The 25748-nt window shown below is 41.8% G+C and overlaps 1 protein-coding gene and 1 long non-coding RNA gene across 2 annotated transcripts in view; both read left to right on the top strand.

Annotated features, from left to right (window-relative positions):
• CLSTN2 (calsyntenin 2) overlaps positions 1-25748 on the top strand; it is a 639289-nt gene that overhangs the window by 98287 nt on the left and 515254 nt on the right. The gene's annotated exons all lie outside the window — the stretch shown is intronic.
• LOC107970788 (uncharacterized) lies at positions 21253-22512 on the top strand. The gene is made up of 2 exons (XR_001713678.4): positions 21253-21370; positions 22060-22512. It is a non-coding gene; the product is annotated as an uncharacterized LOC107970788 (long non-coding RNA).

Raw genomic sequence — 25748 nt, forward strand, 5'->3', positions numbered from 1 at the left:
AGAGTTGTTGCAATATTTGAAAAGAAATAGGAGGACTGACACGTAGTAGATAACACATGAAAACTATAGTGTGCTCTGAGACATCTGAAGAGAACAGTAATACTGCACAGACCTTCTGTGTAGACGGAGGGGGACTAGTAGGATGGCAGGATCAACCCGCTTCATTAGGGAACAGGCAGGAATTAGTTTCTGTGCCCCCAAACACAATAGCTTCACAGTGATAGTCGAATAATTTTTATTGAGTGCCTTTCTTATGCCAGGTGCTGGCTTTGGATAAGAAAGAGGCTTCCTCTTCTGCTATACCTTGCTTTGAGTGCCAGGCATGATTCTTTTTTTTTTTTTTTCCATTCCAATGGTACATTTAGCCAGATGTCCCCCCCAGAGGCCATTAGCACATATTAAGTGTGTGTGCAAAATACCTGATAATTGAGCTTAAGAGCAGAGAAATGAACACAAACACCACTATCACTGTGTACCTTCACTACTTCATTCTGCACTAATCCCACAAATGAAACAGGCAGCCATTAGTTTAGTGACCAATTCAATAGACTGAAAAAAGAAGAGACGCAGAATATTCTTCAGGGTTCCTGGCTCTCAGGGAGGCTAGGAAATATCTGAAATTGTGCTTTATGTACGTGCAAAATTATCTTTTTTCTGTGCAGGTAGGCATAGGTGGGTGAAATTATACATTTTTCTGGGGAGAGGGTCTATATCACCTTTCATATCCTTAAAGGGATGAAGATCTAAAAATTGTAGCCCACTAATCTAGTGAGTTGTTATTTCTTTTTAGACAGGAGGAGGTTGAAATAATTAGCTTTACCTTAATATGCGGGAGAGAAAATGTCTTTCATTAGCCTTTAACAGCCTGAAAGGGTACAAACTTTCAAGACTGCACCAATGTACATTTTCAATTAATGTTGAGTAAATTTGCATTTTGTAAATGTGATCAAATGTGTGTGACTCTATATTAAAAACACTTCTATGCTCTGGTGGAAAGCACAAAGCCAGTGCATGGGGTTAACACTGACAATCCTGAGTCAACTCTCTATTTGTTTTAGAGGTAGCTCTGCAGTGCATAGAAATTAATAAGTAATTTTCTTGGTGACAGCCTGAGGCAACTGAATGAATGCTTATATCAAAGTCATATGCAGCATGGAAAAGAGCAAATGATTTTCAGAGAGGGAGTCTATGGTAGTGGAGGAGGGAGTAGTGCTATGGGGAAGCAACTAATGGGAATTCTCATATTTTAGTCATTAACCTAGAACTGGGATGTCATCATTTTGTCAGAAAGAGGGAATAAAAATCCCAGAGGCCACAGGAGTCTTGAATGCCAAATTGGAATCAAAGTTTGAAATGGGGCTTGTCCTCCCCATAGAGGTACCCTGTGTTCTTTTCTTGGGAATAATCCGCACCCTGCCATTAAGCATTCCACATGGACGGCACACTTGCAAATGCTGAGCCTGGCCTTACATGGCTTGCAGGTTTAGGGGAGCCCACCCTGCCTTCCTCTCTTTTGCCAGAGCATCTTCTTCAGCTGGAATTCCAGCCTCTGAAGCTCTGGGAGAGTGAGAAGCAGGGACGGGGGGGAGGAGAAATTATTTGAAGTTTGGTATCTGTTGATAGCAATCAACTCTTTTCCTCCAACCTCCTCACTCTGTAGTGTGAGATAGAGACTGTAAGTCAAATAGACCTAGATACAAATGCAAATTTCTCATCCATAAAGTGGGGCTAGTAATGACTACCTCACAGGGTGACTAAAAGGCATACTACTTATGCAAACCCCAGATTGCACAGGAGGTACACAACAAAAGTTAGGATCTAAGTATTGTCATCCTTGTGTGGGCAAGAAGCAGTCTATCCACACGCAAATCTTTTCTTGGGCTTTGGAGTTCCATTCTTGATGGCTCTCTTATGCCCCTAGCGGCCTTTATAGAAATTCTCGGGAACCTACCTTTACCTGGTTTGGGGATTATTGACACACTAAGGACATGGTTTTCTGACTAATTATACATATTGGAGCTTTTTTGAAGTAAACATTTACCTTTTGAAGTTTTAAATCCTGGCAAGCCAGATTTCCATCCTAATGACCATTAGCCAAGAAACTTTAATGGACTCTCATCTGTAGGAATTCTGATCAGTCCCAAGACCAAAAGAGAGCTTGGAGATCCCAGTGGTACCTTGTCAAGGGAATCACTAAGTAAGTAGCAATGGTCTATGGATGGGAATGTCATGGTGCTGTAACCTTTCTGTAAAGCACATAGGGCAGTAGGAAGTGGATGACTGCAGCAGCCTGCCTGTGCTTTTCCTTCACATCCTGTCCCTTTGCAGCCCATTTTCTCCATAGAAGCCAATGCGAGCACAAAAGGCAAAAGAGCATCAGGGACTGTTGGAGGGTGAACTGTAGAGTCAGTTGGAATCCAAGTTCTAAATCTTACTAGCTGTGAGAACTTGTGTGTATGTTATTTAACTTCCTTCCGCCTCCATCATTCCATGTAGGATAATAATAGTACCTGCCTCATAGGGTTGTTTTGTGGATTAAGTGAGGGAACCTATGTAAGCCCCAGAATGGTACTTGATTCACAGAAAAGCTTGTTGATATTAGCAATTTTTATTATTTTGCCAGTCATTTGTTTAAGCTACTTCACTGACTGAACACCAAAAGTTTTAGTATGGCTGTGAAGTCCCTGCAAGACCTGACCTCTGCCTGCCTCTCCAACTTCATCCTGAGCCCCTTGCCTGTGGTCTTGTTGTATTTGTTTTCTTTTTGTCCTTGGAAAGTGCTACCTTTGGAGCTCTTTTCTCCCTGTGCATTTTCTTCCCAACTCACCTTCCCAGTTGCTCGGGTAACATATGCCACTTCTCAGCTTGGACTCCAGCAGGGAGCCAGGGCTCCCTGTCATGAGCTCACAAAGTAGCCTCTTCTTTCTCTGCATGGCATTTATCACCACTTGTAATTATACACTGTGTCTTTATCTGATTAGAACCTGTCTCTTCCAGCAATCTGTGAGCTCTGCAGGGGCAGGGGCAGGGGCAGCATTCATTTGCTTGCCCTTGTTTCCTGGTGCCTGGCCTAGGATTCAGTACTATCTGTAAGCTAGATAGTATTTGAGGAGTGAGTGGTTGAGCATTTACTTTCTGAAGCACTAACAATCACATACATTCTACTTACGTTCTGTATCATTTTTTAGAACTGTTTCCATGTCATTAATTAAAACAATTATAGTCTAGCCCCAAATCCATATAGTGATTTATGCTGCTTTTAATTAGGGACCAACACTGAGACAGCTTGGCTGAAGCCTAGAATAACCCCCTCGGCCTTGTGAAGTGTTTTCCCTGAAGAATCAGAGGGCATTGTTCATCTCTACCTTTTCTAGTTCATACTTTTGTTTGAAGTAAGTGGGAAATAATGATATCCAGGGGCATGGTCTCAAAATACAGATATGTAGGTAAAAAGCCCAAAATCTGTGCACAACTCAGGAAATCTAGAAACATTTGGATTTTCACTTTAAGATTCTGCTTTCCTTCACAATTGTGTATGAAGTGAACATATTGTTAATATCCAAATCACAGCATTATGTCAAATGTCCCACCCATCCCTGTTGTTCTGATCACATCAGTGGGCATGCTAGATCTATCTTTACAGAGGGCCCAACATCAGATAGAATGCAAGGCATCTGTTACTCATCAGCATATTTCCAGTATTTAGCATGTTGTCACTAATTTCTGTCCTACATTTTAGATTATATTTATTTAGGACGAGGACACTTTTACTCTAATTCTTGTATATTGTATATACTAAATGCTAGATGTAAAAATACTTTTTCAATTAAAACACATGCTATTAAGTATAAAAGATAGAAATACATAAAAAAGTTAAAACATAATTCCTGTACCCTGAGATAATTAAAGTCTGCATTTGGAGTATAATTTATAATTTTAGTCTTTTCTCTTGTGTTATATGTACAACTGCATTTATGCACCAATTTGGAATTATATAGTACATATTTTCTTTGAAAATAAATACATCAAGGACACTTTTAAACCTTCTTAATTATTGTTTTCAAACTTGTAAAAAAACTTTTGAGCCCGGAAACTTTCAAACATGCATAAAAACACAGAACATGGTAACAACCCTTTATGTACCTATTACCCAGACCCAACACCTACCACAGAGCAATTTTGAAGCAACTTTCAGCTATCACATTACGTCCTCCATAAATATGTAGCCTGGATTGATAAAAGATAAGGACCTCTTTTTTCCCCTAATCAATTTGTAATTTTGAAATTAAATTGTAACATAATCAAGAGGCTGTATGACCAGAGTGATAAAATTGTTAATGGAGATTAAGCACAAACTAGATGGAATTTGTAAAATCTCGTATTTAAAAAAATAATCTGGATGATGTTATGTAGTTTTTTGTTTGTTTGTTTGTTTCTTTCTTTTTTCTTATGCATTCATCTTTTTTTTTCATTCAACTTTTATTTTAAGTTCTGGGGTACATGTTCAGGTAGTGCAGGTTTGTTACATAGGTAAACATGTGCCATGGTGGTTTGCTGCACAGATCAACTCATCACCCAGGTATTAAGCACAGCATCCGTTGGCTTTTCTTCCTGATGCTCTCCCTACCCCGACCCCACTGACTGGCCTCAATGTGTGTTGTTCCCCCCATGTGTTCATGAGTTCTCATCATTCAGCTCCCACTTGTAATTGAGAACATGTGGTGTTTGGTTTTTTGTTCCTGTGTTAGTTTGCTGAGGATAGTGGCTTCCAAATCTATCCATGTCCCTCCAAAAAACATGATCTTGCTCCTTTATATGGCTGCATAGTATTCCATGGTGTATATGTACCACATTTTATTTATCCAGTCTATCATTGATGGGCATTTGGGTTGATTCCATGTCTTTGGAATTGTGAATAGTGCTGCAGTGAACATACACATGCACGTATCTCTATAACAGAATGATTTATATTCCTTTGGGTATATACCCAGTAATGGGATTGCTGGGTCAAATGGTATTTCTGCCTCTAGGTCTTTGAGGAATCACCACACTGTCATCCACAATGGTTGAACTAATTTACACTCCCACCAACAGTGTAAAAGCGTTCCTTTTTCACTGCAACCTTGCCAGCATCTGTTGCTTCCTGACTTTTTAATAATCACCATTCTGACTGGCATGAGCTGGTATCTCATTCTGATTTTGATTTGCATTTCTCTAATGATCAGTGATGTTGAGCTTTTTTTTTATATGTTTCTTGGCCACATGAGTGTCTTTTTTTGATAAGTGTCTGTTCATGTCTTTTCATACTTTTTAATGGGGTTGTTTTTTTCTTGTAAATTTGTTTAAGTTCCTTGTAGACTCTGGATATTAGACTCTTGTCAGATGGACAGATTGTAAAAATGTTCTTCCATTCTGTAGGTTGTCTGTTCACTCTGGTGATATTTTCTTTCGGTGTGCAGACACTGTTTAGTTTAACTAGACCCCATTTATCAATTTTTGCTTTTGTTGCAATTGCTTTTGGCGTTTTTGTCATGAAATTTTTGAGATAAGGCTTCTTTTATTAAATACATACCCACAATGTCATTATCGCTCCTAAAAAAGTAATTCCTCACTATCATGAAATATTTAGTCATGGTTAAATTTTACAAAATTGACTTATCTTAGTTTCTTGTATTAGAAAATGTTTTCTAGATACCAAGTGTGTTCTTTGCTACTAAGATTTTTCATTGTTCCTAGTCTTCTCATTAGATAGAGCAAAGGACAATGTATTAGGTCAAACTATAAGAAATTGTCTTGTTATTAGTTAAAGTGATCTGATATTGGCAATTTCACTTGGTTTAACCTATTTTTAGGACAAAACACATTATGAGTTGCAACTGACACATCCCAGTGAGTTTACCTGACTTCATTGGTCTTGGCAGTCTGACACCACTTACCCCAGATATCTGGTAAGGTTAGTTTCTACTCATTGCCTTTCTTCTCTTAAGGGATGTCTTGGTTTGGAACCTCGTTCATTCATCCAGTGGTTGCATAGTAGTCCATCACTTACCTGTACCATAATTTATTTAATCCATTTCTTTTACCTGGATATCTTTATGCCCATATTTCTCTATTGTAAATGTGGTAGTGGTGAACACACTCACATTTGAATCTCTGTTTTAAATATGATTATTACTTTAAAATAAATTTTAAAATGTGAAATTTCTGGGTCCAGGGGGTAGAACCCCTTTGAAGGCTTTTAGCATTACTTTTAATGGTAAAAAAACAGCAATTACTTTAGTAGCAGTGTAATACATTTTGCCAAATTTCTTTCCCCCCTTACTCCCATTGCTGTCCCACTGTTAGCTTTTCCATCTAATTCTCTATTCCTAGCTAATTGGATAGTTCTAGTTTGTACTTTTTAAATTTGCATATTAATACTTGTGCTATTTATGCTAACAATATTTAAAAGCATGAACTATTTGTAAATAAATTAGAGTTTATTTTCTTCCATAACCATGCATGACATTCCTACAACTGATTCAGATTAAGGGCCTGTCATAAAAATACTATTGATTTTCTTCTCCACAACAATGCTCTGATGTCTCTCCACTGCCACCAAGTAATTTGTGGGGCTGAAAACAACTTGAAGGCTAGGATTCTAGGCTCTGGAGAATGTCTTGTTTTGTGTGTATAGATTTATGTATGTATCTATTTATGTGTGTTTGTGCATGCATATGTGTATAAATAGACATAGATATATTACAAAGTATTTAACTTATTAAATAAGTATAAACAAATGAATTAAACAATACCAGCTAGATTAAAAGATGACAGTAACAACTTCTAAGTATCAAGTATGTTGAGCTATTTCTAAGTTATTTTGAGTTAAATAAATCTGAACTTTCCTTATTTTAAGACGTTTTAAGAAATCAGGGCTCTCATATTAATTACAATTCTGTACAGTAAAATTCATTGTCCATCTTCTATAAGCCAAGCATTTTACTAGGTGAGTTTACATAGTTTATGACATTGTTTACTAAGTTGCTAAAGCTACAGTGTTTTGAATTCACCTAGTCTGATTCTCCCATGTTTTACACATCAGCCATTTTCAGTAGCTGTACCTTTCTTTTCTCATCTTTTTTGGTGTCTTTCAATGACCCCCTACATATGGCTGAGGCAATTCTCACCCTGAAACAGATGGCACTGCGCTATCCGTGTGCTCTGTAGTTCCTCTTTGCCATTTATCATAGAAACACATCACTAAAGTTTTAGTCAACACTCCTGGGGTGCTAATGTGCAAAGAAAGGAATAGTCTGAATCTGTTCAGGCCAGACAATGCATTGCATAGGTTAGATATAGTCAAATTACTTAACAGAACAGTTACAAGGTGTGTTTATGGAGAGGAGCAGATTCCTCACCCCTGGCAAGCATTCTCATATGCCCTTTCTTTGCTTGGGAGGTGGAGAGAAGAAGGTCAGTATCTAATGTCCCACAGGTGCACATGTTAGTATTCCTCACCAGGTAACTTAATCCTACCTCATCTGAATTCTGCCTGGGGTCTGAATATTTTATTCAGTGCTGATGGCTTTTCCCATTGGTGAAAGGAAAGTCAAGTCTCCAAGCAATTTGAGGAGATTAAAGAAAATAGAACACTTCTTTAGAAATGTGCCTTTACTTCTTATTTAGTTTGAACCCAGTGGAAAGAGAAAAAGAATAAAGTCTTGGCTTGGAGGCTGTTGATAATGCAGCACGAGTGACAGCCCTATTGAAGGGGAGAGGGTATTTTTCATGATTACAAGGTGGAGTGTGTGGATCTGGCTGTTAGGAGGTTCTCGTGGTAAATCTGTCATTTCTGGCATGATGGGAGGATGAGGAAAGAAAATGGGTCTTTGACATCCAACTCATGCTGCAGATGGCAGTGATAAATGAAGGAAATAAGTGCTCTCCAAATCAGACGGCCCGAGTGGAGAAAAGGCACAGTAATAAAGATTGGAGATATCTTTCACTGGAGCTTCTGTGAGCTCTCCCTGCAGTATATTACCTCTTCCATTCATCACGTTAAATCCGGAGAGCAGTGGGAACACATAACTGTTCATTTTTATCATCTTGAGATATACAGGCTGTGATCTTGACTTTAATTAACTGACTCGAAGTAAGTTTATTTAGAGTTGCTTCTCAAGGCCAAATAAAGGAAGGTCACTTGGCCACGTACAGCCAGCTCATGGCTGAGATGGCCAACTGCTCTGCACCAGTGACCATTTGGTGCATGTGCGAAGGTTTTTATTTTATAGATAACAGAGGGGTCAGCAGAAAAGGCTTCTAGGCAGACCCTTGTCTCTCCATGTCCAGGAAGTTGGGAGTAAGAGAACTCAGGTTCACCTTACCAAAGACCTTCACAGAGGACAGTCCCAGAGGAAATGCAGATTCTTCCCTTTATAAATTATGGAGAGGGGTAGGTGGTGGAGGAGGAGAGATGCAGAGCTGGGCCTCTCCATGCCCCCACCTGTCATTTTGGACTTATCTCCTTCCAGCCTTTGTATTCTGTACAAACTCCTTGTAGCTTTGAAAGCCTCCATCTCTCTGGCTTCCATGCTTTGCACATGTTGCTCTTTCTGCCTGAAAGGTGTTGGTCTGCTTTCCGGGCCTCACCGACTCCTATGAAGCTTTAGAGGCATATCTGTGTCATTGTGGACCATGAGTGTCGTTGCTTCTCTCAACCCACCAGGCAAGAACCTGCACAGAGGAAGGAAATTGTCTGCCTGGGTCTCTGCTGTGTCTGCAGCAGCCCCTGCAATAGCTTGTACAGACTGGGTGAGACAAACCTTTGTGAGGAGGGAAGAGGGGGCTGAGCTGTCATCGGCCATGATACCTCTCTTCTGCTCCATCTACATGCCAGCCCTAGTCTTCGTTTGTTTATTTTCATACATAATGGCTGTATAATATATATCTCAGGTTTCTTGACATAGAATTTATCTGCCATACAATTCACCTATTTAAAGAGCATGAGTCAATGGTTTTTAGTATATTCACAGAGCTGTGTAACCATCACCAAAATTTTAGAACATTTTCATCAATGAAACTCCAAACACATTAGCAGTTAATATACATTTAGGTTCATTTGGTTCAGTATTCAGTTTGAAACCAGTAAGAAATCCCTGTACCCATCAGCAGCTTTCCTTTTTCTCCACCAGGCCCCAGCAGCCACTAATCTACTTTACGTTTCTGCTGCACAGTTATCCATATTGAGTATTGCGCATAAATGGAATTAGAAAAAATGTGGGCTTTTGTGTCTGACTTTTTTCACTCAGTACCGTGTTGTCAAGGTTTACCATATTGTGGTGTCTATTAGTACTTTATCCCTTTTTATTTCCAAGTAGTATTTCATTGTATGGATGTACCCCATTTTATTTTTCCATTCATCAGTTGATGGGCCCTAGCCCAGATGCTTAATGACAGCTCTAGTTTCTTTTTTTATTATTATTATTATACTTTAAGTTCTAGGGTACATGTGCACAATGTGCAGGTTTGTTACATATGTATACGCGCGCCATGTTGGTGTGCTGCACCCATTAACTCATCATTTACATTAGGTATATCTCCTAATGCTATCCCTCCCTCCTCCCCCTACACCATGACAGGCCCCGGTGTGTGATGTTCCCCACCCTGTGTCCAAGTGTTCTCATTGTTCAATTTCCACCTATGAGTGAGAACATGTGGTGTTTGGTTTTCTGTCCTTGTGATAGTTTGCTGAGAATGATGGTTTCCAGCTTCATCCATGTCCCTATAAAAGACATGAACTCATCCTTTTTTATGGCTGCATAGTATTCCATAGTGTATATGTGCCACATTTTCTTAATCCAGTCTATCATTGATGGACATTTGGGTTGGTTCCACGTCTTTGCTATTGTGAATAGTGCCATAATAAACATACGAGTGCATGTGTCTTTATAGCAGCATGATTTATAATCCTTTGGGTATATACCCAGTAATGGGATGGCTGGGTCAAATGGTATGTCTAGTTCTAGATCCCTGAGGAATCGCCACACTGTCTTCCACAATGGTTGAACTAGTTTACATTCCCACCAACAGTGTAAAAGTGTTCCTATTTCTCCACATCCTCTCCAGCACCTGTTGTTTCCTGACTTTTTAATGATCGCCATTCTAACTGGTGTGAGATGGTATCTCATTGTGGTTTTGATTTGCATTTCTCTGATGGCCAGTGATGATGAGCATTTTTTCATGTGTCTGTTGGCTGCATAAATGTCTTCTTTTGAGAAGTATCTGTTCATATCCTTTGCCCACATGTTGATGGGGTTGTTTATTTTTTTCTTGTAAATTTGTTTGAGTTCTTTGTAGATTCTGGATATTAGCCCTTTGTCAGATGGGTAGATTGTAAAAAGTTTCTCCCATTCTGTAGGTTGCCTGTTCATTCTGATGGTAGTTTCTTTTGCTATGCAGAAGCTCTTTAGTTTAATTAGATCCCATTTGCCAATTTTGGCTTTTGTTGCCATTGCTTTTGGTGTTTTAGACATTAAGACCTTGCCCATGCCTATGTCCTGAATGGTATTGCCTAGGTTTTCTTCTAGGGTTTTTATGGTTTTAGGTCTAACATTTAAGTCTTTAATCCATCTTGAATTAATTTTTATATAAGGTGTAAGGGAGGGATCCAGTTTCAGCTTTCTACATATGGCTAGCCAGTTTTCCCAGCACCATTTATTAAATAGGGAATCCTTTCCCCATTTCTTGTTTTTGTCAGGTTTGTCAAAGATCAGATGGTTGTAGATGTGTGGTATTATTTCTGAGGGCTCTGTTCTGTTCCATTGGTCTATATCTCTGTTTTGGTACCAGTACCATGCTGTTTTGGTTACTATAGCCTTGTAGTGTAGTTTGAAGTCAGGTAGCGTGATGCCTCCAGCTTTATTCTTTTGGTTTAGGATTGTCTTGGCAATGCAGGACCTTTTTTGGTTCCATATGAACTTTACTTAAAGTAGTTTTTTCCAATTCTGTGAAGAAAGTCATTGGTAGCTTGATGGGGATGGCATTGAATCTATAAATTACCTTGGGCAGTATGGCCATTTTCACGATATTGATTCTTCCTATCCATGAGCATGGAATGTTCTTCCATTTGTTTGTGTCCTCTTTTATTTCGTTGAGCAGTGGTTTGTAGTTCTCCTTGAAGAGGTCCTTCACGTCCCTTGTAAGTTGGATTCCTAGGTATTTTATTCTCTTTGAAGCAATTGTGAATGGGAGTTCACTCATGATTTGGCTCTCTGTTTGTCTGTTATTGATGTATAAGAATGCTTGTGATTTTTGCACATTGATTTTGTATCCTGAGACTTTGCTGAAGTTGCTTATCAGCTTAAGGAGATTTTGGGCTGAGACGATGGCGTTTTCTAGATATACAATCATGTCATCTGCAAACAGGGACAATTTAACTTCCTCTTTTCCTAATTGAATACCCTTTATTTCTTTCTCCTGCCTGATTTCCCTGGCCAGAACTTCCAACACAATGTTGAATAGGAGTGGTGAGAGACGGCATCCCTGCCTTGTGCCAGTTTTCAAAGGGAATGCTTCCAGTTTTTGCCCATTCAGTATGATATTGGCTGTGGGTTTGTCATAAATAGCTCTTATTATTTTGAGATACGTCCCATCAATACCTAATTTATTGAGAGTTTTTAGCATGAATGGCTGTTGAATTTTGTCGAAGGCCTTTTCTGCATCTATGGAGATAATCATGTGGTTTTTGTCTTTGGTTCTGTTTATATGCTGGATTAAGTTTATTGATTTGCATATGTTGAACCAGCCTTGCATCCCAGGGATGAAGCCCACTTGATCATGGTGGATAAGCTTTTTGATGTGCTGCTGGATTCAGTTTGCCAGTATTTTATTGAGGATTTTTGCACCGATGTTCATCACGGATATTGGTCTAAAATTCTCTATTTTTCTTGTGTCTCTGCCAGGCTTTGGTATCAGGATGATGCTGGCCTCATAAAATGAGTTAGGGAGGATTCACTGTTTTCTATTGATTGGAATAGTTTCGGAAGGAATGGTACCAGCTCCTCCTTGTACCTCTGGTAGAATTCGGCTGTGAATCCGTCTGGTCCTGGACTTTTTTTGGTTGTTAGGCTATTAATTATTGCCTCAGTTTCAGAGCCTGTTATTGGTCTATTCAGGGATTCAAGTTCTTCCTGGTTTAGTCTTGGGAGGGTGTATGTGTCCAGGAATTTATCCATTCCTTCTAGATTTTCTAGTTTATTTGCATGGAGGTACCATTCTCTGATGGTAGTCTGTATTTCTGTGGGATCGGTGGTAGTCTCCCCTTTATCATTTTTTGTTGCGTCTATTTGATTCTTCTCTCTTTTCTTCTTTATTAGTCTTGCTAGCGGTCTATCAATTTTGTTGATCTTTTCAAAAAAACCAGCTCCTGGATTCATTGATTTTTTGAAGGGTTTTTTGTATCTCTATCTCCTTCAGTTGTGCTCTGATCTTAGTTATTTCTTGTCTTCTGCTAGCTTTTGAATGTGTTTGCTCTTGCTTCTCTAGTTCTTTTGATTGTGATGTTAGGGTGTCAATTTTAGATCTTTCCTGCTTTCTCTTGTGGGCATTTAATGCTATAAATTTCCCTCTACACGCCGCTTTAAATGTGTCCCAGAGATTCTGGTATGTTGTGTCTTTGTTCTCATTGGTTTCAAAGAACATCTTTATTTCTGCCTTCATTTCGTTATGTACCCAGTAGTCATTCAAGAGCAGGTTGTTCAGTTTCCATGCAGTTGAGCGGTTTTGATTGAGTTTCTTAATCCTGAGTTCTAGTTTGATTGCACTGTGGTCTGAGAGACAGTTTGTTATAATTTCTATTCTTTTACATTTGCTGATGAGTGCTTTACTTCCAACTACGTGGTCAGTTTTGGAATAAGTGTGATGTGGTGCTGAGAAGAATGTATATTCTGTTGATTAGGGTGGAGAGTTCTGTAGATGTCTATTAGGTCCGCTTTGTGCAGAGCTGCGTTCAATTCCTGGATATCCTTGTTAACTTTCTGTCTTGTTGATCTAATATTGACAGTGGGGTGTTAAAGTCTCCCATTATTATTGTGTGGGAGTCTAAGTCTCTTTGTAGGTCTCTAAGGACTTGCTTTATGAATCTGGGTGCTCCTGTATTGGGTGCATATATATTTAGGATAGTTAGCTCTTCTTGTTGACTTGATCCCTTTACCATTATGTAATGGCCTTCTTTGTCTCTTTTGATCTTTGTTCGTCTAAAGTCTGTTTTATCAGAGACTAGGATTGCAACCCCTGCCTTTTTTTGTTTTCCATTTGCTTGGTAGATCTTCCTCCATCCCTTTTTTTGAGCCTGTGTGTGTCTCTGCACGTGAGATGGGTCTCCTGAATACAGTACACTGATAGGTCTTGACTCTTTATCCAATTTGCCAGTCCGTGTCTTTTAATTGGAGCATTTAGCCCATTTACATTTAAGGTTAATATTGTCATGTGTGAATTTGATCCTGTCATTATGATGTTAGCTGGTTATTTTGCTCGTTAGTTGATGCAGTTCCTTCCTAGCATCGATGGTCTTTACAATTTGGCATGTTTTTGCAGTGGCTGGTACCGGTTGTTCCTTTCCATGTTTAGGGCTTCCTTCAGGAGCTCTTGTAGGGCAGGCCTGGTGGTGATAAAATCTCTCAGCATTTGCTTGTCTGTAAAGGATTTTATTTCTCCTTCACTTATGAAGCTTAGTTTGGACAGCTCTGGTTTCATCTTCTCTAGGAGGCATCCCTGGCTTACCTCTGTCAAAGAATTGTGGAAATTCTCTTTCTTTGCTCCACATTTGAGTGAAGTGCCTGACATTTCTGCATCCCTGCCACTTTGTAGCATCCTGGATTGGTGTTGCCTGCTTCCAACTGTCCCTCTAGGGGATTTTTGAACATTTGCCTACCACGTATATTATCATTGATATTGAGAGATTAATAAAATGAAGAAAAAGTCAAGAATATTTAGTAAACATCCATGTTGCTTCCACCAAGATTGCTAGCATTGTGTCACATATTCTTCAAGTTACTTCCTCTTCCTTTAAAAATAAAAAAGATATTAAAACCTTTAGTAAATTTATGTGCCTTACAAAGGGGCCACACATCAATCTGAGCTATATTCCTTTCTCTTCTCTTTCTGCTTCACTTTCCATGGGAAACACCACCTTGTAGTCAATTTTGTGTATCTTTACAGAGTAAATACATATAGTAATAAGAAATCCTAATAGTAATATATGAGTACATTTTAGTTTCCCACAAATGATACACAACATATATATGGCCTTACAACTTTCTTTTTCATTCATCCATGTGTCTTAACTATCTGTGTTGGTATATAAAGTTTATTGTTTCTAACTGCCATATAATATGCTATCTGTGCTTTTTATTTACATAATATTTTATTTTAACTTCTAATGTAAATTAATTTAGGAAGGAAACTCTACGTGTCTTAGTTCATTTTCTGTTGCTTATAATAGAATTCCTGAAACTGGTTAATTTATAAAGAAGGGAATTTATTTCTTACAGTTATAGAAGCTGAGAAGCCCAAGGTTGAGGGGTCACATCTGGTAAGGATCTTCTCACTGGTGGGGACTCTCTGTGGAGTCCCCAGGTAGTGCAGGGCATCCTGTGGTGACGAGGCTGAGCGTGCTAGCTCAGGTCTCTCTTCCTCTTCTTGTAAAGCCACCACTCCTGTTCCCACCATAACCCATTAGTTCGTTAACACATTAATCCATTACTCTATGAATTGGGCTCTGCCCTTATGACCCAATCACCTTTTAAAGGCCTCACCTCTCAATGCTGCCACAATGGAGATTAAGCTTCAACATGAGTTTTGAAGTGGCCAAGTAGTCAAACCATAGCAATACGTTAACGCTATAAATGGGAAATGATCACTACTTGCCTTAAATAATGACACAAGGAAATAAATGCATGGCTATTAAAAATATGAAATATTAAAAAATGACCAGAAGAATATTGTTCCCATATGACTGAGGGGAGAAAGGAGGAGGAAGGAATATGGCTGAAAATTGTGATCAAAATGGGCATAAATTTATCTAAAATGTTGTCATTACTTATTTAAATGGAAGCTGATATTTCTTGCCTTAAATATTGATATGAGAAAAATGTTTTAAATGCATGGCTATTAAAATTAGAACAATCTCTAGTGTAAACCCTACTGTCAAATTATATACCACAGTTGTGCATGGACCATATCTTGGGCAATACAGCCTAGGTCATAGTTGAATGAGTGGATGAATAAAGATCTCCAGTGAGATTTCTGGCACTAGCCAACAACTGGTGGTGGGCTGTACTGAGATTCAGATTTCCTTAAGTCCTGCCTACATACTGAATGACTCTCAGAGTTGACCACCTTCTTGCTAACAGCAATGGTAGCTGACCCAAAGTAGTGCTTGCTCCTCGGGGGCCAGGCATTGTCCACATTCTTTATACACATTAATTTAGACCTCACAACAGCCCTATTGGGTAGATATTCTTACTATCATCACCATTTTACAAATAAAGAAACTGAGGCAAAGAGAGATTAGATAGATTTCCTAGGGTCATATAGCTAGAGAGTAGAAGAGCTGGGTGTGACCTGGGGCAGGTAATGTCGGCTTCCTTATTGGGGGGAGTGGGGGGCAGTGGGCCTGTGTTAAAAGCCTCAGGGCAAGCTGGAGAACGACCCTGTAAATTCCAGGTGCACTTGTACTGAGGCCACAGACCTCCAGCTGCCACAGTTGATCCCACCAGGCCCACCACACCGAGAGGGAAAGACCAAACTCAAATCCTGCCCATGCCTCCAGCTCTCCCAGACTCTCACTTCCTGTTCTCCAGTCCCTGCTGCTTCACGACCTCCATTCCCTCCGGATTTGACCAGCGGCACTGCTCTAGGTGGCCCCAGTGAGCACCTGTTTGTGCTGGTCTTTGCACACCCCCTCCCCCAATCTCTTGGAGGAGGCCCATGCAGGCAGCACTGGCTGGAACTTGAGTTTGAGCCAGAGAAACAATTGAAGGGACTGGGCAAGCATGGGGAGTTAATTCTATCTAAGGCACAGACGGCATCTCCACTGAGGATACACTGACCAGCATCCCTGAAGAGGGCCAGCTCTGGAGTGGAATAAATCACCTTCACGTCTTTCCCCTTTGGGTGGCCTCTGACTGACTTCTTCGTCTTCCTGAAAGCTGTTGCCAAGGAAATCCTGAAATTTAACAGTAAAATCAAGAAAACCATCTTTTAAGGAGAGTTTTTCTAACCCCAGTTGCAGAAAATCAAAGTGTGATAAACAGTATTAGTCTCCCTTCTTAAACCACCAATTATAATGTTTAGATTAGAAATATTATTTCCAGAATGAGGGAACAGAACCAGCCATTTATTAAATGCTTATTAGGGACTACACATTTTACCCAGGCCATCTTTATTTTCGCTTCTCAGCCTCCCTGAGGGGGGACTATTACCTCCAGTACTGGGGATGACACACATGAGCAATGAGGCCAGGTGGGGTTGTCCATAGACACCTTCTGCATAGAGAGTGCCTAAGCTGGGCCATGATCTGTCTGGCTCAAAAGTTTCCTTTTGACCACATTGCTTCAAGAGACACACATCAGGATCCCAGTGGCTGAACATGAACTTAACAGGGTCACGGGAAGGAGAGGCGAGCTCTGCCCCAGCACAAGACCTCAAGACAGTGGTGATCCCAGTGACCCCTCAAAAGGTGATCGCAGTGTGGAGCCCTTAGCTAGCATATCTCCTTTTATTCTAATCAAAATCATGGAAGCTTGTTTTATCCTGTCTTGTCCCTCCAGATCTCTTCTCTACTTTCTCTATTCTGTTTTGGGCCCCAGGATCCTGACCTCTGACGACTTGCTTCATCTGAGTTCACCTTCTCTCTTGCTTCTGGCTGGGTTTAACCAAAGGAAGGTACCTGGATTAGCTACCAGGGTCTTGATTTCTTTATTGATAAAATCTGTGTAACAGCAGTCCCTATCTCAGAGTATCAAGGATTACATGAGTTAATCTGTAGAAACTGCTTACACAGTGCCTGGCACACAGTATATTCTCAGCTTGTTATTGCTATTATTTTTTCAACCATACATTAGATAATCTTGAGCAAATCCACAAAGCTTTTTGAGTCTCTGTTTCTCACCTGGGAACAGGGGTCAACGCCATCTCTCCAAGCCTGCTGTGTGAGTTGAGCAGGAAACAAAAGCCCGCTCAGAGCAGGTGATGAGAGACCATTGGAGAAAGGATGTTTACTATGTTGAGCCATATGAAATCACTACTATTTGAGCTACACACACGGCAATTTCACATAGTTCAGAGGTGTAGCAATGTTAAGGGATACCAGAAAGGGATAGTGAAATATTCAGGGCTAGCATCATGGAAGCCATGACCATCCCCAGGCTGAAGGAGAAGTGGAAAGAGAATTACCAGGAGCAGTTAGTGGGCCTGCCCAAGAGCTGCAGCTGTAGGAGTGAGGCCAGCCCATAGGAATTGTGACCCTCTGTTGAAGAACAGGGGACCAAACTGGGACCCAGCAGAGAGGAAGTCAGAGGAACAAATACTCTAACCTCTTGTTCCTCCTGCCCTTCAGTTTTTTGCTGTTTTGTCAAACCCAGCCAGACAAGGAGAGGGAGCTTGGATGAAGCAGTCCATAGAGGTCAGCCTCCCAGGGCACAGAAGAGAGAAGGGTAGTGGAGGATGGATCTGGAAGGGCAAGATGGGAAAATAGCAAGTTCACATGCTTTTGGTTCAGACAAAAGGAGATATTCTACAGGGTGCAGTGCTGGGTCTGGTGCTGAGTGGGTGCCTCCTTGCTATTTTTATTGTTACTGTTGGGGTTTTGAAGGCTAAACGGGTAAACAAGGATGGAAGGTTTCAATACAAAGAAAGAAACACAGCTTTTGAACAACAAAAGAACACACAAAGGGCACATTTGGGGGCTGTCCTGGATTGAACACAGCGTCTAACATTCCCTGGCTGGGCCCGGGGGCTGGCCTGCCCACTCCCTCTCCCCTGCCCATCCTTGGGGCCTCCCTCAGCTCCAAGGGAACAGGAAACAGGGCTTCCAATGCCCATTCACAGCTCAGGCTTTACTGATCGTGTGAACAGCTTCAAGGTCTTTGGTAGAACTGGGGTTTAAACAGCAAATTGCATCAGAGAGAGGCTGTCTGGAGAAGCCATCAATCTTGTGGGATGTGTAATTTGCAAAAGTTTGCAGACCTTCAGGACTGTTTCTGATAAATGAGAAACAATCAGACTTGGGTAAAATATTACAGACTTTTATGGAGCCCATTAAAATCATTGCTGAAACCCTTCCTGCCTTCAGTCCGTTCCCGTTCCATCCTCAGCATGGTCGCTGCACATCTTCCTAAACATCTCTCTCCTTATTCTTACCCCGCCTGCACCCTTCTTGCACTCTGCTGAACAGACAAAAGGATAGGGAGGAGCAATAGTGCCGTCTGCTGGCTGCAAGGGCCCAGGAGGAGGGATTATTCACACGCGTGTTTCTCCATCTGTTGTCTCATTCTACTCCCTGTGAGGACTGTGTTGTTACTTCCAGAGAACAGTGGTTCTTAACCGGGCTACATCTGGAATCACCTGGGAAGCCTCAAAACACTATTAAGGCTGGGTTCCATATCATTCATATCAGAGATGGTGGTGTCATTGGTCTGGAATGTGGCTTGGATTCTGGGATTGTTGTAAAATCCCTGCAGGTGATTTCAATATGCAGCCACAAAGCACTACACCTTAGAGCAGGGACATGGAAACCACCTGGAGGGGCTGGCAAAACAGTCACGTGGCCCCCACCCCACAGTTGCTGATGCAGGTGATCTGGGGCAGAGCCTGAGAATCTTGCATTTTAAGAAGTTTGCAGGGCAGGCTGAGCTGCTGGTCTGGGAACGCCACTTTGAGAACCATGGCCTTAGTGAAAGCGAAGACTCAGATAGTTTAAGTGACTTGTTTGAGATCAATTGGTCCAGAGTGGATGTAGAATTGAAATCTGTTTATCTTTCTCCAGGCCTGGCTGGCTGAGTCTGTGCAGTGGGCTCTTCTTTTCTCAAAATATTTCTGTTATTATTTATTTATTTATATTTTGAGACAGAGTCTCGCTCTGTCGCCCAGGCTGGAGTGTAATGGCATGATCTCAGCTCACTGCAACCTCCACCTCCTGGGTTCAAGCGATTCTTCTGCCTCAGCCTCCCGAGTAGCTGGGACTACAGGTGCACGCCACCAAAACCAGCTAATTTTTGTATTTTTAGTATGACAGGGTTTTACCATATTGGCCAGGCTGGCCTCTAACTCCTGACCTAGTGATCCACCTGCCTCGGCCTCCCAAAGTGCTGGGATTACAGGCATAAGCCACCGCGCCTGGCCAATATTTCTGTTATTAAATGATCCCAGGGTCCACACCTTCTCCCCACCCGATGCTAGGTTTATTCTCATAGGCCTTTGTTTACCAGACTTGCTGGATCATAACCCTGGGGGAAGGCAGGAAAGGAGCACTTGCTTAAAATATTTATTTGTAGCCAGCTGTGTCTCCCACCACCACAAAGTCGGATTGGAAATGCCCCCTGAGATAAGAGTTGGCCTCTCTGAGCTTCTCTTTTGAAGCGTAGCCCTTTCATTCTTCTCCTCAGAAAACCAACTCTGCCCAGCTGATATGTGAAAAAACTCATTTTTGACATGGGCTCTGGAGCCCAACAAACCTGGGTTCCAAGCAAGCATGCCTATTCACAGGCTGTGTGGTCTTGGGCACATTACCTAACCTTCCTGAGCCTTCCTTCTCTGGCAGCCCCACATGTATATAGTGAGGATTTAATAGCAAACCTTGGGTGTGGTTGCAGCACATTGTTTCTCCCCCATGCAGGGCAGAAGCAGGCTGTTTGTAGGGACAGACACAGATCTCATCAAGACAGCACAGCCAACCACGAGCCTGCAGGGGTGAGCACAGAGCCCTTCTCTGGATGGCGCTGGCAGTCAGGCCTCCCATGCATCCCTTTGGGCTCCCTGTCATTCTCGGGTGAGGGAGGACATGAAGCCTGAACACAAGCATCCTCCTGCCTGAGGGCCACTCCTCATAGTCAGCAGCCTCTGCTGAGCTCCTGCCATCCTCTGGACTCTGGATGGGAGGTAATTTCACGCTTCTGGCTCTTCACACCCTGGTGATGAATGTGTGTAAGTGACCTTGGCCCCTTCAGCCACCACCAGCACACAGGATGATGTAATTGAATTTGTATACACCATAAATTTTATTAGAGGAAAGCAATCTAGTTCCAATTCTGGTTCTCCGGAGTTACTGGATTGTGTCTGAGGATAAACTCGCTGGTCAGCTGGGTGGGGACAGAGGTCAGAGTCACAGCTACTGTCTCACTAGCTTTCATTGGGCATGATTAACAAAAGTGTACAGCAGCTGCAAAGGCACCAGATGCAGCGTGGTGGTGAGTGTTAAGAGAAGGGATGTGTGTGGAGGACTGCCCAGGAGCCAGCTCGCAACAGGAGCTCAACTGACAAGAATTTACTTTTGCTTTTCACGTTTGACTTCCCCATTCCCTCATCTCCCTCCTCTCTCTCTTATTTCTGTCTTCTCTTCCTTCTCCAAAGATCTGCCTTCATTCCTGCCCCCTGAGCTGTGAGGCTTTGGTGAAGCTACTAGCTCACCTTCATAAGCCTGTTTCATTATGTGTGAAATGGAATCAATAACACCTATCTCAGGGGGTTATTGTGGAGATGGAGTGAGATGGGTGATGTGAAGTGATTGGCATATAGTCAGGCATCAACACATGTAAGGAACCTTTTTCACTGAAGCCCCTTTTGGTGTTTGAATGACTTGTCTGTAGGCACATGTTTGCCAGTTGCCATCTCTGAGTTAGACTCGGGCCCAATACAAGAGGGTCATCACAGCTGGTCCTCGGGCAGCTACCATCTGGCAGGGAAATCCTGGCATGCACAGATGTTTAACTCTCACAGAGCAAGCAGTGAGTGACCAAAGACAAGGGGCTGGTGGTGACCAAAGGTACTATGGAGCTCGTGGGAGGGGGAGGTTCTTGGTCAGGGAAGACTTTCTGGAGGAGGTGAGCTTGAACTAGGACTTCAAGAATGGGTCACATTTGGGGAGGGTGGAGAATAGCAAGGAGGCTGGGCATTTATCAAGTACCTTCCTGAAGCCCAGAATCTTATACTGTCATTTTTAAGATGCGTTTGCTTAACCCTAAGTAACAGGCACTTTTTTTCTCCCTTTGATAGTTGCTGAAACCTCAATGATAGTGCCATTCTAGCAGCACCAGGTTGAAAAGAAATGCTCAAAGCTGTCCATATGCAGATATCTGTGAAAAAAAATGTGAACTATTTTGTAGCATTGAAGGTAAATAATTTGTCCAAGACCATGCGGTCAGTAAGGGGTGGAGATGACTTGTAAACCTAGATCTATCTGGCCACAGGCTTTGCTTATAGCCACCCACATACCCACTGACTTATACACTCTCCTGCTTCCCATTTCTGCCAGGGACCCTTACCTGCTAGCCAGGTGAGGAGACAAGATCTTCACCTTTTGACTAATAGAATGCAGTGGGCCATGTATAGGACAAGCCACTGCATGTGAGTTTGTAGGGGGTGTATGTGATCATAGACAAATTCATTAGAGGAGGTCAACCAGAGTCTGTTGACTACTTTTAACTGTTTATCAAAGGTAGACTTTTTGGGGTAGGAAAAAGGAGAAGGGAGTTTGGGAGAAAAACTTAAAGCTGATGTCATAAGAGGCACTATGCCTATTGGATTCTGTAGCAACAAAGGTCCCTCTCCCTCATTTTGGTAATGGGGACAAGGTCCCCCAAATTTGATTTCCACCCAACTTCTCAGAAACCTGACTATTTATGGAATACACCTGGGATATGCCTGCAGGCTTATATATTGTTGTTTCTGAACTTGACAGGAAAATTGGCTTTGATTTTGTTGAAGGTTTTCTGTTTTATTAATGTTGGATTTTCCTTCTAGATAGGAAAGCAGCTCAGTGATGTGTAAAACTTTCATTTTCATCTCTCTTTTTCTCCTCAGAATTTCATTCCATTTCATCACCTGCTGCTTCCTGTCTAAGACTTACCAGAGATGGATGGCAGTGTCCAGAAACCATTTTCTTACTCTGCTTATCTTGTTTGCTTAAACTCTGGCCTGGAGGGGCCTACCTTTCCCTTGAACCAGATTGCAGCATTTAAGCAGATATTTGGAGGTAGAAAAGAACATGTGTTCTTGGGAGAAAGCTTGTTGGAAGAAGTGCTTAGATTTCAAAACCACATGGCTGTTTTTACATTCGAGTTTTGCCACTCATTAGCTGCGAGACCAAGGACAGGTTAACCAACCTGCGGGTTAACAAACCAAGGCGTAAACCTTGGTTTCTGTACATGCAAAAAGGAAATAACAATGCTTGCCTTACAGGGTTGTGGTGGGGATTAAAACAATAAAACTAAAGCGTTCAGCGTAGTACCTACTGTGAAGTAGGTGCTCAGTAAATGTTTCCTTTTTCCTTCTGTCTCCTTGAACAACAACAACAAAAACCCAAGTGTGCTCTGATTTAGCACTAATCTTAGAAAGGCGCTAACAGGTAGGAGGAAACATCTCATTTTCAGAGCCTAGTTAATCAGTCTCCCAGTCCCAGTCTGGCACAATAATGTGTAAAAGAAGAAAGGAGCAGAGCCTTAGATCAAAGGATATTAGAGCCTGAGTGGGAATATAAGATGCATCTACACGAAAGAGCTGGATGCCCATCAGGCTGGCCCATTGAGATTGAAGTACACAATGGCACTCATCATTGATATAAAGAGAAGGTCTTGGAGGAGGCTGGATTGGAGAGTACCAAGAGCTTTGTGGTACTTGGTACCAATACCACAAAAGGATGGGAGAGGGGGCCTGCTCTGGAGGGGGTATTTGAGGAAGAAAGACGGTTTGTTCGCTGGGAAGCCCAGGCCACATTGGAGAAGTCATGTCAGGGAGGCAGCAGAGTATGGAATGAACACTGAAGTGAGTGGCTAGAGGGAGCTCTCGTGGATGGCTGATTAAGGAAATGACATCATTCAATGATGTAACCTCAGCACCTAGCACAGTGCCTGGTACACAGTAGGTACACAATAAATAGTTACTGGCTAGATGAATGCCTGTTTGGATGTCAAGGACTCTACCAAGTATCTCCCCTCCTGCCAACCCCCACTCTGGGTTAGGTGACCTCCCATCTGTGCCCACAGGGCTCCAGGTGTACTTCTCTGTCATAAACCATGCCCCACTGGGATGGCCTTGTCTGTTTCTGGCCTGTGACCTCCATTTGACTTCCGTCTTTCTGAGGACAGGACTGAACTCTGTATCCTCAGCCTGGGTGGGGAGCCTGGCTTATGGAACACGTGGGTTAGGTTAATGGCCAAAACATGAACTGAAGAATAGGGAGCAGCTCCCAGATAGGAACTGAGAAAGAGTAGAGAGGAAGTTTGCAAAATTCAGAGGCCCTTCAGGGCTACAAATTACACTCTCTAATTACAGTGTAATTGTGGGCACCTACAGTTGTGGACCTAAACTCAACTAAGTTGACAGTAGGTCATATTTGGAGAAATTCAGGCTGTTTAGTAACAAGATATTTGTGAAAAAATAATGAACTATTTTGTAGCATTGAACAAGGCTAGGTTCCTTGAATAGCGCCTTGGAAATCATTTACTTAAATGCTATCATTTTATGGATACTGAAAGTGTGACATCAGTGCCCAAGATTACATGGCTTAAACTTAGAGGGTAGGGTGAGACCCAGAATCCTGACTTGTGAATCTCCCTTGCTAGAGTTTCCTGCCTCATGCCAGAGCCTCCTCCTGCACAGGGATTTCTCACACCCTCCCCATCCTGCAGCTTCAATAGGGATTTTCCCGGGACATACTGGCTGCTCTTCTCCATAGTAGGCATTTTTCCATGAAGCAAGTGTCATTATGCCCATGCACAGATGAAGAAACTGAGGCCATGCATATGGAGGAAGCAAACCAATACACATCCAAAGCAATGCACATCCAATGACATGGATGATCCAAAGCCACTCAGCTGTAACTGCTGGAGCTGAGACTTGAACCCAGTGCTCCTAACCCCTGCATTAGTGCCATTCTACTGATGCCAGGTTGAAAAGAAGCTGTACACATGCAGAAGATACTTTTGGGAGCCTTTGCAATAGCAGATGTTTTATAGCTGAGCAGATCAAGCTGGGAAGAAATGGGTGCTTTTCATAGCCATCTCTCTGCACTTATTGGCCTTCCCTGACAGTAGCAACGTTCTTCATTCTTAGATCCCTTTCATCACTAAGGGGATGCCACTAAACTGAATTTCTTAGCATGGAAATGTTACATTCCAGGGATTGATTTTCCTGCATAGTATTTCTAGAAAAGTTAATCGCCTCATTAGTCATATTTACATTTTATTTTAATTGCATCCTCGAGAGCAAACGTATTCATTTTTTTCCTATGTTATAGTTCTCTCTTTAACAACCCCTTAATAAAGCAGAGACGAGATCAGAGCACATGAAGAGCACTTTGCTTTCTTAAAATATGCCACCTCCCAAAAATGTAGGGCCCAATTATCACTGCGGCTATAAGCTAATTATCAGATACAAAATATGGATCACAACTAATTATCAGAATCTGACCTTATTTCCAAGTCATAGATTCCTATAAACTAGGTTAACATTAGAGATTTAAGCAGGAACTCAAGAACTGCAGTAACCCATGGAAATGAATGTTTATATTTCTAACAAATGGCTAAGGCAAGAGATGATTTTCTGAGGCTTATGTCTGGTGAAATTTTCCAGAAGTTCACGCTCTGCAAGGCCTTATTAGTAGAACATGGATGATGAAAGGTCCATTTCATTAGTAACCTGAAACCTTCTATTTGGAGATAAAGATGACTGCTTCCATTTTTAAAAAAAATTTCCAAAACTAAACACTCAGGCATGCTGTCTACAGAGTTCTATGCTAGGTGAAGTGAACGGTTGTGAGACGACTAAGCCAGTATACCTGCCCTCAAGGGGTCAAATCAGGTAGGTGGAAATAAGATGTGTTCCTAAATCCCAGGCAGCAGAGCACTGAAATTCCGTGTGGGTAGCTGTGGGTGAAATTCTCAAGGGAAAGCCCTCATCTGGCCTAGTAATATTGGAACTGGGCTTTGATAGGTCACCAGGATCTCATTAGGATTTTATTAATGATGGAGGAAGCATCATGGATGGAAGACATGGAATGAGATGTTGAAAGGGAGGTGGACAGATGCATTGTATGTTAAAGGAATTTAGGAAGAGTAATAGAATTTGCATGCCTGGAGTGGAGATCTTCATGGTGAAAGCTTGAGCTGGTTAAGTCTAGGAAGGGGGTGATATCTTTGGGAAGAGCTCTCAATTGTTTGTTTTCCTGGGAAGGAAAGGTCTATAACTTTTGTCATCTATTCAAAAGGGCCAATGATTACCCCAAAAGTTTAGACCTACTCTCCTGGTGAACAGTTTTTGTGAACTAAGCATTGTAGAACAGAGGGAGATATGCAACATTTTGTGCTGGACTGACTCTGGGGGGCCTTGAAGGCCAGGGTTAAATGTCTAGACACTACTGGGACCCATGACAAAAAAAAAAAAAGAAAAGGTCAGGTGGGGTCCAAGACAGAATGAAGGTGAGAGGGGCTAGGTGGGAATTGGGTGGTGTCCTGCGAAAGGCAGGAAAGCCAGAGGGAGGCTGCTGTGTTTCC

Source organism: Pan troglodytes, chromosome 2, assembly GCF_028858775.2.
Source record: "Pan troglodytes isolate AG18354 chromosome 2, NHGRI_mPanTro3-v2.0_pri, whole genome shotgun sequence".
Taxonomy (NCBI): domain Eukaryota; kingdom Metazoa; phylum Chordata; class Mammalia; order Primates; family Hominidae; genus Pan; species Pan troglodytes.